At 40.7% G+C, this 18,251-nt stretch overlaps 1 protein-coding gene and 1 long non-coding RNA gene across 2 annotated transcripts in view; both read right to left on the bottom strand.

Annotated features, from left to right (window-relative positions):
* robo1 (roundabout, axon guidance receptor, homolog 1 (Drosophila)) overlaps nucleotides 1–14,024 on the bottom strand; it is a 371,682-nt gene extending 357,658 nt beyond the window's left edge. The window contains 1 exon segment of the mRNA XM_034700847.1: nucleotides 13,942–14,024. The gene's annotated coding sequence lies outside the window, so the exon portion shown is untranslated.
* A 1,994-nt stretch (nucleotides 14,025–16,018) lies between these two features.
* On the bottom strand, nucleotides 16,019–17,155 carry LOC117825683. The gene is made up of 3 exons (XR_004633882.1): nucleotides 17,053–17,155; nucleotides 16,759–16,921; nucleotides 16,019–16,537 (listed from the first exon to the last, which is right to left on the bottom strand). It is a non-coding gene; the product is annotated as an uncharacterized LOC117825683 (long non-coding RNA).
* Between the last annotated feature and the right edge of the window lie 1,096 nt (nucleotides 17,156–18,251).

Raw genomic sequence — 18,251 nt, 5'->3', positions numbered from 1 at the left:
GTTATTTTGCAAACAACCACTCTCCTCTACTTCATCTTCCAACCAGTGCATTCCGTGCAGTCACTCACTAAATACAAAAATGTGTATGTTACTAATTTGTCCTTTCTGTGCTATTGTAGAAAGATGGCAGTTAAAGATGGCAGCCTCTGTGGAGGGGTATTTGCTTCTGTGTAGATATAAAAGGCTCACTCTAAGTTTGCAATACAAAATTATCTACATACTCACGTGATTACATCCAAAATTTAACACACTTACAAATATAATATTCCATATCTACCAAGTCTGTTCTGCTAAATGCAGCTAACTACTACACACTGCACCTTTAAGATTTTGGCTATAGCCTTTGCAATCTCAGCTCAACCATGCTTGGTCCTTCCATATAATAAGTTTGTTTTGAAGTCTAAGCATAACATGTAAATGAGTTTACATAAAGAAGTTAGTAATGCCTGGCTATCAGACACTGAAATATGCATTTATTGTTTAAAGGAATGTGTATTTTCCCTCAAATGTCATTCAAACATTTAATTTACAGACTTATTACAAAGTGAATACATACATTAATCCTGCCCTTTGCCGTTAAGTGGAATTTTGTATTCTTCAGTTAATCAGATATTGTGATGGATCATTATATGATTGTCCTGTGATATCTACATTTTTGCAGTATCATGATTATATTGTTATCATGATTCACCAACCTCGATTTTTGGAGGGTTTTTTTGTTTCTATTCAGCACACTTTTCCCAAAGTAAGTATTTTTCCTTGAATCACACATTTTCATAATTAATTCCAATTAAAATAAGTAAAGCTTTCACCCTCTTAGTGATAAATAGGACAACTAGCTAAATCTGATTTAGTTTGATTAATCCTACATGTATCTGTCGTAAAGGCTAGAGTTTGTGTCACTCCATAAAAATGTTGCATCATATGGAGAGAAGCTTCTTGATATGATGAAGTGTCTTGTATTATATACAACCCGTTTTATAAAGAGTAACTATAGAAACCATTGTGCAGCAGGTCAGAAAGTGAATGTACTCTATGGTAAAATAAAATTTTGATTGAAGTGGATTTTGACCAAATATGTGGTCGGAGCATTTTTCCCTTTACAGGGCAGAGGAATGACTAACAAGCATCAGGGTTCATCTCCCACAGTGGAAAAGGTTAAAATCCATTTACTGCTGAAATATTGCTCGTGTCATTTAAAGCAGCGCTTCCTCTCCATTCTCCTCTTCACTGCTGACCTTTTTCTACTGTCCACGTCTCAGCGCTCGTAGAGAGTATTTTGGCCACACTCCATCTCTTCCCAAATGAGGCCAACTGAGGAAGTGAATCAATGTGTTTTTCCCCTAGTCATAGGAAACAGCTGTCATGCTGTCGTCTGGTACAGAGCCGGGCTGACTTAATGCCAGAGCCGGCTGGGAGAGTCAGCAGGGAGGAGAGAGCTCCCCCTCTAAACCCATCACCTGAGTGAATTCCACTCGCAATGCCTCGCAGCCACACTCACAGCTCTGGGACATAAACAAAGAGGCAGCTCTGCTCCAGCAGGGCTCCTCTGACTGCTGGCACTGCTGCCGTATTTCACAATATCTGTCCTAATTAACTGTGTATCACTTTTATACGTCCTTGGGTCATTTTTAACTTTCATTCCTCCGGATTTTGAAGGTTGTGGTATCAGGTGATTAAATAATGCTAGTGTGTCCTTTCATATTTGATGGTGATGGGAATAATGGCTCTTGTGAGTGAGTCAGATCATTTGGGATTGTTGAGGAATAAGAGCCGGTTCTATCTGCACTCTTTTACACAGCCTGCTCATTACAGGACTGTTGCATCTTTGTTTTTCATCCCCTTTTGTTTAAAAAGTACGGACTCTAAAATGTGAAGTGTTTTAAGCTAGCAGTGGAAGTACTAACAGAGGCAAGAGTACAAAGAAGTACTGAATAAATCACACACTGGGACAGGAACACAACAGAGCCACTTGGTTCAGCATACAAACACAGTGTTTCAGTGCTGCTTCATTTCGCCGCAGGCCAAAAATCCTTCTGAAAAAAAAGGGCCATGGCATCTTTTTTCAATACCTCTTCTGGCTACTAATTATCCAGACAAATTGGGCAGTTGTGCCCTCTGATTGGTTTGCCCTCATAGTTATCACCTATTGTATTCAACATCACTATTCTTTTTTTTAATAAGTTGTATTTTTGAGCATTTTCGCCTTTAATGGACAGGACAGCTGAAGAGAGACAGGAAACGTGGGGAGTAGAGAGTGGGGGAGGACATGCAGAAGATGGTTAATGCCGGAATCGAACCTGCAACCTCTTCGATGAGGGCCACAGCCCCTGAACAGGGGGCACACACCCAGACCGGTAGGCCAACAGCGCCCCAACGTCACAATTCTAAGCCTAAGAATTTAGAGAACACCATAGCTTTTCATTCATTTGGTGAATTACAAGCATTAAAGATTTGTCTGTTTATTGATTACTTTCATTATTTTCTATGACTTTTTCACCTTTAATATATTAAAAGTGTATTCATGAAAATACTGCGCCACATAATTATTAGTTTCCATACTGAATTAAAAGGGAGCAAGCCTACTTCCCCCCCTTCACTTCCAAGAGCTGTCTCCCCAGTGCATACACATCACTAATATTTGATGCATAAATCAGACTGATAAGATGATGAAGCCGGCCTAATATCATATAGGAAGAGAAATGCTTTCAAACAAAGAGAGGAGAAGTTGAGGGGAATTTTTACAAGTGCAAAACCTTCAGCATGGGTTTCATTAGCACGACCTGACCTTATCTTCCCGGACTGAACCCTATCTCCCTCAGATACTACCAGCATGCATAATACACGTCTACCCCTTTGTGTCAGATGCTGCAGGGCAGAGCCCAAACCTCTCTCTGGCTACAGATCACCCCCCCTCCTCCTTTTTCACTTTCACGCCACAGCTGTACACACAAATACAAATATACACACACTTAGGCATGATGAAAAGCACACACAGAAAGACACTCTTCTCTCTCTGTCTCTTCTGTGTTTAACATCTCCTTCATGCACGTATTCGCTGCTTTGTTAGGAGTCAGGAGGTGACTGTAAGAAGGCCTTCATGCTGCATACAACACATAAGGTTTTGTTTTACCAGGAAGTAATAAAACATTTAAATGAAATGTGTTTGGCATTCGTGGAAATGTATGCATGTCACAAAACATATTTCAGCTGTTTTAATTAAAGAAAGGGAGTGTGCATGTGTTTATACATGAGCCTGATCTCAGTCAGTGTACATACAGTGTGTGTATGTGTGAGTGTGTGTGTGTGTGTGTGCAGAATAGAGGGCGAGCATCTGTGCAAAGCTCACAGACGAGCAGAGGCTCCCTGCTCCATATTCATGTGTTTCCCCATATGCGACCCTCCACTGTAAACAAAGAATATTAAACACACGGATACTCGGAGGCAGCCTAATGAACACATACACATATTACTCGCCGTGTAATGAATCGATAGAGCCTCCTCCTCCATCAAATATTTATTAGAGTAATATTCCTGAGCCCTTCAAACTGAAAAGACCGCTCTGCCTGTGGAGTTTTACAGCAAACCTGTGCGGCCTGAACACAGCCACTCATTACAAGACAGATATAAATCCCTGACTTAATGAAACATATTAAGTCCATCAATCACTCCCAGCCAGGTGGATCAAATCACTACAAGAATAATATTTAAAAGGGAGCATTGTTCCCGTCAACATTTCATCGTAAAGATTTTGCAATATGAGTGAAACATGAGCTGTAGCTGTCAGCTTTTAAATCCTGCTTCCCTTTATGGAGACAAATAATTGAGTCATATCTCCAACCCTGTCAGAATGAGCGTACAATCACATTAAGAGTCGCCGCCTGACTATGTGTACCACAGTCTGGGACACCATGAGGACTGTGGTAATAGAAAAGCCTGCCGTCCCCATGGGACCCCAAAGCAAACCGGCTGACATGTTCTTAGAGCCGCCCGGAAACCTCTGGAAAGCCCCTGAAAGCTCCAACACCTTGTAAAAGTGACGGACCACAGCTGTCTTGGACTCCTGACACTCCTCCCCGCCACCCTTCTGCTGGGACAGACTGAGTTTCAAAGCTCTCCACCTGGCTCTCAGCTCCGTCTCTCACACCAGAGAACAGACTCTTGTTAGTGTGTCAGAGAGCCGGGAGATAGAAAGTGAATCTTTCCTGGAATTTATCAGAGATTGTCTACCTGCTTGTTAAAAGATAAGATGTAAAAAAGATGGATTTTGTACATTTTTTTAACTATTTGTATTTAAACAAACTGCAGTGGAAGCCCTTCGCTCTGTTTAAGCCGCAGGACCAACAGCTATTGGGCTCCCTCTATTGGCCTTCAAGGATCTATCTGCATTGTGTCCAGCAGCAGGTTACAAGGGTGGAGAGCCAGAGTCTAACTTTTCAGGCATGTTGTACACTTTCTGTGAATGGAATTTGTTAACTTATTAGTACAATTGACTATCTTCAAATGTAGCTTTCCCTTGAAACAACCACAGGGCATGATTTTCACAATCCAAACAGAGAAAGTATTTTAAAATAATGAGCTTGTGCCTGAAAAATAATGTTGAGCCAAAGATTTTCCTCTTTATCTCTTTCTTCAAAAACACATTTTAGTCTGTTAAGTGTCAAAAAAGGTCAAATAAAATGATTGAGTGCTCTAGCTCGCCCCTTTTTTGCCTTGATTTGCCTGACCAGCGATCCACAGCCCACAGGTTTGCTGTGTGGCGTAGATTTGTTTAAGAAGACAGAAGTTCTCAAACTGGAGTAGATGAAGTAGAGCTGGGCGATAAGTCGATAACGATGGTTATTAACTAGTACATTTTTCTCAATACAAATATAACAAATGTTTGATAAAAAACTCAATTTAAATCAAACTATGAAAAATTATCTTACACAAAAGACCTGCTTCCTGTTAGCTCCTTCAGAAAGTATGTATTCAAGATGCTTAACAGAAAACTAAATCCAGATACAAGCTGTAAAAACGGTAATTTAGGAGGGACATCTCCCGTTTCCCACCGTAAGCTGCGCAAGTGAATGCAGCATCTCACAACTATCCCCAGAGTACTGCAGGCAGGGAGACATGCCTGGACAAGTTTAGATGCAGCATTAACATTAAAGCTGTCGGTGACGGACTTGTTATACCGTGTGTGCGTCCATGATACACAACCACACACACACACTTACTCACCTTCAGACGACAGTGTGAAGAAGTTCAGCTCTAATTTGTATGCCAGACAACTTGGATAAAGATACAAACTAAGCCCTGGACTCAGCATGTTTATTCCCCACTCTCACCTGAACATCATAATTGTGTTTTAACCCGACACCCTGCGGTGATTGCTGCCACACCATAGATCCACACTTTCTCTCCTACACAAGCTAACAAACTGTCTAGATTCTTGAACTTTCCAAGTCCAAAAATCCGATTTTAAATTTAAGTGAAATAATGATTTGATATTTATTGTGATACTTACCGATTTCGACTTATATGAAACATTTTATCTTGATAACTTCTTTTCTAATATCGCCCAGTTCTAAGCTGAAGTATTTCTGGTGACAAAAAACACTTTGATTTTAATCATTGCAAAGAAGTTGCACATTTATTTTCGTGTCTTGTCAAACAGATTTATCAATAAGTATTCAGCTCTGTAATAAATAGCTCCCTCTCTTTCCACCAGATGTTTCACATCTGCAAAGCAAAAGCCTTGTTTTCAAAGTTGTTGATTTCAACTTCTAATGAAATCAGAGAAAGCTGTGACCTTAGATGACCCAAATAAACAGTCCTCCAGGAATGAATAACCGTAATGTATACACATGCAGTGTACAAGCTCTTTAATTTAACATACTGATACTTGTCTGACATGAGTGTGTCATTATTTTCAGTGACCAGGTAACCCTGCAATGAGCCGATTAGCACTGCTGCATCACCTGAACTGATTGCTGCGTCCTGTTTTAATTAGATAACACTATCCCCAACAATTTCCTGAGTCAATATAGTTACCGCAGAGCCAACTTCTGAAACACGCTCTTCTTCTTGAGATGAATTATTCATAAACTAAAGCAGCAAAGCCCAGATCATCCATCAACATCAGGGGTAAATACATAAACAAAATTATTCGCACAAAGTCAGCTCTGAATCTTCGTTTAGCTGTTTAGCGAGCAGCCTGGAACGCATGATGTTGATTATTTCCCTTTCAGAGAGGTTGTGTAGCAGCTCATATGGATTTAGCCAATTTACCTGCAGTTCAAGGAACTCAATTCATTTTCTGGACAATTACAGGAGTGCCCGAGAAGTAGTGGTATTGAATAAGACTTAAAGTGGAAGTCAATTTGAAATTTGTCATTGCAGAACTCATCGGAGAAAGTTTGTGTACTTACTGGGGCAGCAGAATCAGACTTTCTGACTAAGGAAATTGGATAGAGATGTGCTGATACCATGTAGGCCCAGATGGTCCCAAAACCTTGACTCAAGCATTAAGAACCTCTCAGATACCAATGTGACAAAAGAAAACATCCCTATCATTTAACAGGCTACATTACCAACCTTGTTTGAACCACTGCAATCACTGTTTTATGGGATGGTTCAGTACAAAAAACAAGCTAAACACAGAAACAAGCTTAGCTAACGTTAGCTAACAACAGTAACACACACAACACCTAATGGCCAATGTCAGCTCAAAAGTTAGGATTTTAAAGTCAGAGTTTTTCCACTTTTTATCTTAATCGTGTATTTTAATTAAATACAGAACCAAATGTTCAACAGGTACACTAATGCTAATACTTTGCTAGCCTTGATTGCCATTACTTTTTAAGCTAGTACTGTTTTTTGCCACTCTACAGGAGAAGTAGCTGGAGTAAAGTGTCAGCCATAAAATAAATTACTTTTATGTAGGGCTCGGCGATAATTCGACGTGATACAATTTTTCTCAATAGAAATATTAAAAATGTTTGATACAAATTTGATATAATTACACCTCCCAACCACTGGAAAGGGAGGGGGCGCTAAAGTGTCTTAAATGCTAGTTGCCAACCAACATTAGACAGAAGAAGAAGACAGCATTGAACAGCCAATCATGTTGCAGGGTCCTTAGTCTAACACTGTGCTGACTCGGTGTTAACTATCAAATTAATACACTGCAAACTAAAACTTTACAAAAATCTCATCTTACACAGAAGACCTGCTTCCTGTTAGCACCATCCGAAATGATGGATTCAAGAAGCTTATCAGAAACCTAATCCAGATACAAGCTAACAAACTGTCTTCAACTTTCACTCAGGAGCAAACATCTGCCTTTATAATTAAATGGAATAATGATTTGATATTTATCGTGATAATTATCGATATCGACTTATAAGACAAATTCATTTAAAAAAACACATTTTTTAATATTGCCGAACTCTACTTTTATGTAAGATAATGTTTTGGAAAGGAAGCAAAAAGTCCACTTTTGAGGGACTTCTAAGGGAGACCTGTTGAAAGACATCTTGTTTCTTCCTCTTAATCTCAGACAGTCTTTGAACATCCCTTCAGACAGCAGACACACTATGAAAAAGCAGCTTGACTGTGGTTAACACGGTCCACTGTCTCAAGCTGTCATTCCAAACAAGATTATTATTTGTGCTCCCTGAAGACCAAAAAGCAAACATCCAAGCAGCCACTTTAAGACCTTGACACAAAATCTATAGAGTCCAACATTACGAGTGGATTGGATGTCATGCAGTGAATTTGATTCTTATGACAGCTTACAGAAGCACTTTACATTCAGGCCTGACAAAAATGGGTTTCTTTCATTCTGTTGAACATGCAGACACCTACATGAACAAACTGATCCAGCGCGAGCACACATCCAGGGCCGCCGAGCACATGTCAGGCCAGGACATTAAACAAAACCCATAATGGAGTCATGCATCCTAAACAAAGTGGTTTGGTGCTCTGTCAACAGCATGGTGGCCATCAGAGAGGGGGACTGACATTTCAGATGGGACGTGGGTTAACCCTCAACATCCACCCTCTCAAATATTTATGATATGTGTATGAGTGTAGAGGGGACCAAGAGGAAATGAAGCAGGGAGGTGTGTTTGTAGACTTCATAAATAATTGCACATGGAAAGGTTACATTTAGCATCAGCTGGACAGAGGAGGAGGTAAAATAAGATGTATGTATGTTTCCAGCAGAGGGATATTTGTAACCACAGCTAAGCGCATGTCGTTATGCTCTCTCACACACCTGCAAACATTACGCCAAATCCATTACATTCATCTTATTCCTGCTAGATGTGTTTTCTGCAATTTTCTAGTGAGTTCTTGTCAAGCAGCATCCTTGGTGTGAAAAGTTAAGCTAACGTGGAAATGTCTATTTGTACAGCAGATCAACAATTCTTACAGCTTAGTACAAAAAAAGGTTTTGGTTTCCTTCATTCCTGACAACCTTAAGAAGGACAATTTCTTATAAAACTTCTTTTTTCATTAAGACAAAGAGTTGTGCATAAATAGACATTATTAGGGGTGTGGCTAATTTGACTGACAGGTGGGTACACCAGGCTGCGAAGCTATGGCCTCAGCTCCACCTCTTTTCCACCCTAACCCACAGTATTAGTCAGTGGACTTCACGCCTAATCCTAACCACTCTGGGTTCTTGCCTAACCCTAACCCACATTATTTGTCAGTGGCCTTCACCCCTAACCCGAACCTTCGGGCTTCATCACAACCTATCACCTCACCCAACCCTTACCCTAACCCTAACCATTCCCTCTGGAATAGTCTGAAGTTAGTTGGTGTCAGCACTTCAAATATGGCAACTTCCATTTTTGTTCTTAACCATAGACTATAAATAATGGACGTAGCATCCATCTGTTTCTGAAGCACTGTTTTGAAGCCAATCATTGGCGGGAGCCATATTGGAAATGCTGAAGTCAACAAAACTGATGTCGAGCAAGTGTGAGGTAAAGAGGCAAGCTTTGAGCCTCCAAGCCAACAGCTACAGTATTCCCATCTGTCAATCAAGTCATATTGGCAAACTCGGAAACTTAATATCTTCGAAATTGCATGAAAAAATTCACCCCCCCTACAGTGTTTGCTAATTGAGAAATTAGCTATCTATACTACACTAATTTTTGTACCAGGCTGTAAACATGTTTATTTCTGCTGTAAAGATCCGCTTTTTTGAATTAGTGTGTATATGGTTTCCGTTTTTATGCAGTCCGTTCTTTTCAACAAAACTGCAGCATGCAGCGTTTTGTAAAAACACAGCCAAGAAAATTGCATTCAAAGTGTGAATGCTGATGCTGAAAATATGCTAATATACATATATGCAAGAAGCTAAAATATTCCATACAAAAATACATAGCACATCTCAAAGTGTTTTTAAAAACCAAAGTATCATCAGCATACGCTCAACCCTGAACTATAAAGAATATGAGGTGTGTAATCTCCAAGTTAATTATTTCACTATATTCTGAGCACTCAGACACTCACATGGGAACCTTTTACTCAACTAGCCTCATTTATAAGCAGCTCAAAACCTGCCTCATTTATCTGTTGAGATTATTCAATGGTGCATGCCTCATTAATTTAAAAAAAAAAGATTTGCAGGGCAGAAGCAGCACTTTAGTTAACACCACTTCCATGGGTAGCCAACATAACAAAAGCTAGAACTGCCAAATTATTTTTGCTTACATGTGTCATATTACCAACTCAAGCTGATCTGACATGTTGGAAAAAGTTTCTTTGGATGCTACAATGCTACAAAGAAATCAGAAGCAACTTCTATTCTGTGTATTCTTAGTTGACTGTTAAATGATGATCCATAGGAATGTCAGGGGGACATGCAGCCATCTCAACCCCTTTTTTATCTGACCTTTCCTGCCAGGATGAGTCTCTTTTAGAAGAAATGGAAAGGCAGGAGCTGATGGAAAGATGTCTTTAATGAGGTATTCTGGGGCTGTTGTCTCTCCATTTAATTAGACAATTATGCAGCCTCCTACGGAAGAGAGAGCATGGGAGGTCACAGGGGAGGGGGGCGGCAAGCGATGCCACAATGCCACTCCGTCACACACAGAAGTACGGAGGCTAAATCGCAGGTGAGTCCCTGTGGGGCGAGCGCAGACTCTCCATTTGGGAGCCATTAGAGCCACATCCTATTTAAATTCAGCTCCACTGTCTTTGTCCATCTTCATTCTGCTTTTTTGATTAGGCTGGTAATTACAAACCCACAAAGACACTGACTGAAACCAACACCAACACTGCCGCAGTCTGATGCTGCTAAATGGCCATCTGAAACTTCCACCTCTTCGAAAACTATTGTCTGCTGAACCTTGAGCCAAGTAAACAAAGACTTTGAAAGCAGCATATTAGAGGCTGCTGCAAGACTTCATTCCATCAGTGCCTCATTTTGCACCAGAGAATTGTAATTACACATTCACTGCCATCTGGTACCCATGCTTGTCTCTGCCCATTCTTAGCCAGTGCCAAAGCAGGCTCCAGTTTCTTCCATGGCAAATTGCTTTAACCTTATGTCTGCTGTCCCCGCGGATGTGTCACTATGCTACACGCTCAGACAGGCACCACCAAAAGCACAGCACAGCGGGTTTAAGATGTACACAAGTGGTGTGAAGGTTGAGCACGGATCCACTTTTAAAGAGGGGCCATAACTCACAGAGATGAATGGTCGGAAATCTCAGCAAATGATGAGACAAAATTCATTTTGGTGATGAATGGAATGCTTCCTGGAGCAGAGCTATTTGTACGTATGTCAGCACAACTGAATGTCCAGCATTTCCTTTGTTTTGGCCTTTTTTTTTTTTTTTTACCTCTACAGATAAGAACGAATCCAGGGATCAGTATTCAATGAAAAAAAAAAATAAGGATATAAATTGGACATTTGGGGAAGTGTAACAGGGTTAAAAATGCAATATCAATTATTATTTCTTTATAATTACACAAATTATACCTGTGTGTGTAGAGCCTCATTGTGTATTTCTTTTTCTAAAAGTATTTTGAAGTGCAGCCTCGTCTTCCGGTCATTTTCTTCTTCGTTGGTTTCTTGACCTTTATATTTGATTTGCCTCCTTCCCTCTCCACTTTTGTATGTTATCCCTGGGGGAGAGGTAGGTGTCCATTGCATAACTTTTCTGTCTCCATATAGTTATTTGTTTTATGTGTGCTTTTGTCCTGTATAGTGTTTTAATGTGTATATTAAACATAGTTTACTTTTACTCCTTTTTAAAGTCATGTTTAAGCAGACTAACTGAACGTGCACGTGCTTCGTGCTGGTTTGCGTGCACTGAAGGTTTAAGCTCGTTGAAATGTGCTTTTATCTCTGCAGGAGCGGAGACGGGCTGCATACTTTATAAACTCAGAGGTTCTTGTCTGTCTGATTGACAGGTATGATTATTGTGTTTTATATCTTTTATGTGAATGTAATGTTTATGCTTGTTACGGCAGCCCTTTTGTATGTTATCCCTGGGGGAGAGGAATGGAGGCAGGCTGCATACTTTATAAACTCAGAGGTTCTTGTCTGTCTGATTAACAGAATAAACGCAGAGCAAGCGAGATCCTGGTGTTGGTCATCTGTCAGTCAACTTTAAAAAACACAACGCAGATTCCCACCGGTTACAGAAGCATGCTTTCCTACATGTCAAGAGTTGGATGAGATGATCAATACAGCTCCCTTATTCTGTTTCTAAATGTTGGATGGAAAACAGGGGGAACCTGAGCACCACAATCATTTAAAAATTGCATCTACAAAAAGCTTTAAAGCTCACAAATTAACAGTTAAACGTCTTTAAGCTGAGATAAGCTGGGCCAACTAGCGGGTATCTGTAACCTCATATTTACACTACACATATGAAATGTACTGATCTGGCTTTTCCTCCTCCTTTAAGAAGCACATAGCTGTATAAAACTATCTGTATTGCATGCCATCTCTGCAGACGAGACAGGATTCTTAAGAACGTGATAGAAATCACAGAAAGCTTTTTGGAGCCTTCATTAAAGTGTGAGGCCAAGTGGAAATCTGTTGCAATTTTGTACATTTACTTCTTCTGTCTGCTCACAGATTGGGATAATCACAGCTGCAGCTCCCCTGCTGACCATAAATCATCATCAACCTCCAATCTTTCCCCCGAACATTATCATACACAATCCAGAAAATGAGCGACATCTCCCAGGGAAGTAGTTGCATCATTTCTCACTACAACCAGAGCAGTCAGAGAACAGGAGAGAAAACTAAGTCTCACACTGTCTCCCAGCATGAAAAACAATGATTTGATGATCACTTTAAGCTTCTGTATGAGACATTTCATCCTTCGTTCAGGCTCAGGACTGTTGACAGAGTACAATCTGAGTGAGTGAGCAAATACAGGCTGCATGAAACATACTGTAGGAAACATGCTCCATGTGCTAGAGCTTGGGCCAGCTGCTACTGAAGTCACATACTTGCATATACACAGTGTGGTGGCATCACTTAGCTGGAGCAGTATGGTGGCAAAGACAGGGACCAGACACACTCAGCAGATGTTTTCTCCCCACAACACCGAAAGAGATCAGTTTCGTTCAATAATTAAACTTGGAAAGCTTTAGGTCACAGAAGTAAAACATTAAGACATTTAGCAACTTTCAATTTCAAAGATGGATATCTCCAATCATCTTTTACAGGATTAAAACATCTGCTGGCTGCGTGAGAGGCATATAAGCAAGCAGCTGTTTTAAAAAAGACAGAAAATTTGAGATACTTGAAGAGAGAACTGGCAAAGGAGTCTTAAACCAAACAGGAGGAGCCTGGCCAACTGGTCAATGAAGCCTCATTAAGAGTCCAGAGAGGAGAGGTTTTAAATGATCCACTTAACCTCCAACACACTGCAACTCATCTCCAAACTTTAGACGACTAGCATCCATTATCTAGACCAGCGGTTCCCAAACTTTTCAGCCCTCGACCCCAAAAATATAGGTGTCAAAGACTTGCGGCCCCCACTGCCCCTAAAAGTGATTTAACGTTGCTTCATTTAGCTGGTCTGCAGAAAGTTAGCCTACCTATATGTGCATGAGGCTGTGTTTCGTGTGCTGTTATAAATTAACTTAGTGCTACTGATGCTTTTGATAATTAACTGTTCACTATCCCTAAATTTAGGAGTCATCTGGCAAAAAAAAAGGCAGGAAACTCTAATTCCATGTTTTCTTTCAAGTTTAGCTACTATTTTTGTCAATATTTTTTTTACTATAATGGGTAAAATGAACTATTTTTAGATAATCAAGAAAAAAACATTCTGAAGGACATCTCATGAACCCCCATTTGTGTATCGCAACCCCCAAGGGGGCCTCGACCCACACTTTGGGAACTCCTGATCTAGACGATCCAGCTGCTAAACTTTCAAAACACAATTTAAGTAAAAGTATTTGACACCAAAGCATCTTCTTTTTAGATAATAACCTAGAAGCAATCCTCTTTAAGAAAACATTTGTAGAGAGAAAAGCTGCAACATACTCCTGCTTGTTGATAATCCTCCAAGTTATAGACTTTAAAAATAAGATTTATTTTGAAGTATCTCAACATGTTTTAACAAGTATGTGTTTTTACAGAATGTAACTTATAAAAAAATAAACCTACTCAAGTGAGAGCAGCAGTGCAGCAGCAATTCACTGAGCGCACTAGCAGCTACACACTTCAGGTTTGTTTACATCATGATGTACACCACGTTATCTGTTAAAATGAGCTCGATGTTAACAGGATCGAGAGAGCTGCAAGTCTGGCACTCCACAGTGTGTTACCAGATTGTTTGCTGCTTTTACAATACAATATTAGGTCCAACATTAGTAAACAGCCACACAGGTAGCCAACATTGTCAGCAGCTGGTTCATGATTTGCAAACAAAATGACACCGTTCAAATGTGTACAAGCAATCAACTCACAGTGAAGGACTCGTGAAGTTTCAGCCTGGTCTTGCTGCGCTCCTGTAGCTTCAGCTTTCGCGACATGACAACCCACGTGTCACCTGCTCCAGGAAAAAGGGGGCGTGGCAAAAAAGGTCTCTTCAATATTTTGATCTTTGTCTGCAGTACCTATTTTAAACGCTAGGTGTCAGACGCCCCCTAAACATGAAACATCAAAACTAAATAATTTTTTTTTTTTTCAAATCAGCCTCAAAATTATAAATACTGAATTTAAGCGTAGCTTTTTTCAAAAAAAATTTACTAAGCTTATTTTTCAGCTAGTTTGTTTGTTTTTTAAGTGCATTTGCTTGTTTGAGCTCTCTGTCCTCACAAAAAGTATTTCTCTGTGAAAGAGCTAGACTAGAAGCATTTTTGGAATGTACAATATATCTTAACTAGACAGCAAACTCCCCAAATGACTGAATTTGACTCATGGGAAAGCAACCAATTGCAATGGTCAGGTAAAACCAAGCAGCAACCTCTGGATATGAGTCCAATGTGCAAGTGTTAAAAACTGCAGTTCATGGAGGATCCGCTTGAGTCTGGCAGAAGAAACAAACATGTTTACAGCCTGGTGCAAAAGACGAGTGTAGTCTGGATAGCTCATTACTCGATCGGCACACACTGTACGGGGGGTGAATATTTTTGTAACGCGGCAATTTCGTAGATATTGAGATTAAGAGTCTTCCAATGAGAGGCACAGCTGACTTGATTGACAGGCGGGAACTATCTAGCTGTTGGCTAGGAGGCTCAAAGCCCGCCTCTTTTTAGCTGCCGCCGCCGACTGGCCTCAAAACAGCGCTTCAGAAACAGATGGGTGATGTCACGGATATTACGTCCATATTTTAGACAGTCTATGGGCAAAACAAAATTCGTCCTAGGAGAGAAAAAAATATCAGTGTTATAGATAAGTGCTGTTATGATACACTTCTGTTACTTTGTAGCTAACTGTTATTTTATTCAGTCAGTGACTACAAGCTAAAAAAAAAAACGGGTTACATGTTTTTGTGACTTGATGTATGAAAAGATATTTTCTTAACTTCAATTGTTTATCATCCTCTCTGTTGACCAATTGAGAAGTGATGTGATGAAATTTGTCAGATACCCAAATTGTGTACGATTTACAACCTTGAACACAACAGTTTGACATTATAACAGCATCTGAGCTTCACACATCCACAGCCTTTGTCTGATCCCCTTGCCCTTTTTCAGCAGTGGGTGGTGTTAAACTGAAACCTGGGGCTGAGGTTGCTCTTTAAATGAATTCAGGGTTTGATGTTACCAGAAGCAGCAGGATTATCCCCAACATCATGCAATCTGTAGGGAACCTGAATGCTCCAGTATTGTGTGTATTATACTGACACATAAGTTAGCCTATTGATTAGAATTCTACATTATTAGAAAGAATTTTGTATTTGATAGAGATTGTTTTTGTTCATGCACAGCTCAACCTGATCTATAAGGGTTGAAACCTAGTATTTGATTAGAATTTCAAATGGGGTTCAGTAGGTGTTCACTGTCAGCCCATTTAAAGTTTTCCTGCCAAAGTCTCTGTGAGGGAGTTCAAAATGTTAAGTTTTTAGATCCACCTTAAAGCAGCCTTAGCCAAATTTCTTATTGAAGGAGCGTTTAATATATGCACATACTGTTTAAAGTCAGCTCAAGTAGTTCCTCAAAAACATTCACTCCTGTGTTGAATAAATTTAACTAAAAGTGTTAGGAATAGGAAAGAAGAAAAACTCCACAGAGCCACTTTTCCTAGGTTGGTATTAGTGTCATCCAGCAGGACTGTTTCCAAATAAAGACTCTGTCCAGCTGGAATCCCATGTATTTTTAAAGCAGTCCATCGTCTCCTCTTAGACAGGACGGTGTTGTTATTCCACTCACGTTTGATTCAAAGATTCATGTCCCACAGGCTTTGTGTGGGGTAGTTTGTTCAGTTTCTGTTTGCAGTATTATTCTGAGTATTGTAAGCCGAACACACAAATATCATATCTTTTGTTTTAAACAAGAGATTATTGATCTCATGCGCTCATATTAACCACACACAACAAAATCCACTTCATTTTTATTAATGCAATTAATGTTAGGAATGTTAATTTTTGGTTTAGACCAAACCTTTTGTTGCATATAAATTGCTGCATTTATGAATATCAATTAAAGGCAGATATGATAAAAACACCAATTTGTTTATCTCTCAGTGGTGTTCTGCAATATTCTGATCTTTCAACAGAAATCCACGAGGGGCTCGGTCTAATCCATTTTGAGCAAAACACCATATGCCAATGAGCGCACACATTGGAGGGGTACAGAGGCCTGTGAGCTCGTGTCCACACTCGATGGATTTGTGTTGATTTTCGTCTCAGCACACGGCTCAAGGTCACGCTTCTCTGTTTTCCTTCATGGCCTCCCGATTCCTGCTGCACACTGCGTTCTCACCGAGGGCCATGCTGTCTCAGCTTTCTGTCCCACAATCTGCAAATGCCGCCCTCGCCCTCTCGACCTTTCTGAGTTCAACCTGTCAACCCAACACCCTCAGAAGAACCCTGCTGCAATGCTGTGCAGCATGGAGGGCCTGGAGGTAGAGAAGATATAGAGGAGGTGGAAAAAAGGGATGAAAGATTGAGGAAAAAATGAAAGCAGCATGAAAAGAGGTAAAAACAGAAAACAATTTAGAGCAGTAAGAATGGGAAAGTCACAGCGCTGGAGATTGAAAGGCTTCTTCCTCTAATTTGCACCGTATTCATCACCTCAGAGGGCAGACACTCTCATATCGCTTTCCATTCACTCTCTCACCCCTGGCTGCAGGTCAAAGGAAAAGGCAATTTCCCCTCTGCCCGTGTACAAGCCGCTCCATTCCTCACGGATAAACTGTACTTTTGAAGCCCGAAGAAGTGAGAGCATTCATCACCACACAGGTCTCAGGCCTCCTCCTCCTCCTCCTCTCCTGCAGGAAAAGCTGCAAGAAGCGTACACGTCTGATTAATAACTTTCTCCTTGTGCTGTTAAAGACCACTCGGCAGGGCCACTGTCAGTCAAGGGGGGTAGGGGGGGGCAGTGCTGGGCGTACTGCCCACCTAATTCGCTTACTGAGCACTGGGCAGCGTGCCCAGCTTGGGAAGACGCAGAGCAGACTGACTCAGGCTGTCAGACTTTCATCTTGGAGATCCTCCATGCTGGGCCTGCCAATGAAGACACCAGGAGTCTGTTACAAATCCACCCTTAACACTCTCCCACACATCCTCAGCTGGGAAGGGAGGAGAAATCACAGGGAATGAAAGTCACAGAACAGAGCAAAATATGCCTCAGATTTAAACAGATGTCAGCACAGAAGGTTATACTTCCATCTCTGAAGGCAAATGGGGATACAGAGCTGTGGTGTATTGCTTTATTTGGCCCTTAATTTGAAGAAAAAGTGTTGTAAAAATAACTCTGTAACATTCCTGTCAGAGAAGCGGCCAGCACACCAGTAACGCTAAAAAACAGTCATATGCAAACACGGATACAGCCATTCTTCTCTCCTATCACACCAAATTACCATCTCTCGCTCACACACTGAAATCCTCTCCAAAGCATCACCTCTACTTCAGAGAGATGGAGAGCGGAGAAAGAGGGCTGGAAGTAGATGGATGATGATTATTCAGGCGCACTCTCTCTTCTCTTTCTCCTCTCTCCATTGATCCCGTCCCATCAGAGCGGCTATAAATATTAATGTGAGGGCTTTGTTTTAGCAACCTGTGTGAAGATCAGAGCACAGAACAATAGAAGTATCTGGACATGTTTTTTTTTCTCTTTTTCTTTTTTTCTTTTTTTTTTTGCAGACAGAAAGGCAACCTGCAGAGTGTCCTTGGGGGAGGGGAGCCTGGGGGGGAGAGCCCAGCCCTCAGCCCAGCGCCTCAGGCTCAGTGCTTTCCAGTCAAGGGCAGCTCAAGGGGAACTGCTAATGTGGGAGACCAGAGTCTGGTTCAAAATGAGCCTTTCACAGGCTGCGTGTGTGTGGGTTACATCGCAGACAAATACACGTAACGTTGTTCAGAGGACGAATAACAGTGATTCACCTGTGTTACATTTGAAGGTTTGAAGCTGTTACATAAAATTTCTCCTACAACAGCAAATAAGAAAGAGAACAAATCGTCTGTCCAAAATGTACAAATGTGAGAGGACTTCATTTGAGACGACTGACATGTCTTCAGTGTCCATACAGTATGAAGCTACAGTCACCAAAAGACTACAAACAAAGACAAACAGCAGCCATGGCTTTGTCAAAGTGTTTTAAAATTTGTTTACAA

The sequence above is a fragment of the Notolabrus celidotus genome, chromosome 14 (assembly GCF_009762535.1).
Source record: "Notolabrus celidotus isolate fNotCel1 chromosome 14, fNotCel1.pri, whole genome shotgun sequence".
NCBI lineage: Eukaryota > Metazoa > Chordata > Actinopteri > Labriformes > Labridae > Notolabrus > Notolabrus celidotus.
This window is presented reverse-complemented; position numbering and strand designations above follow the sequence as displayed.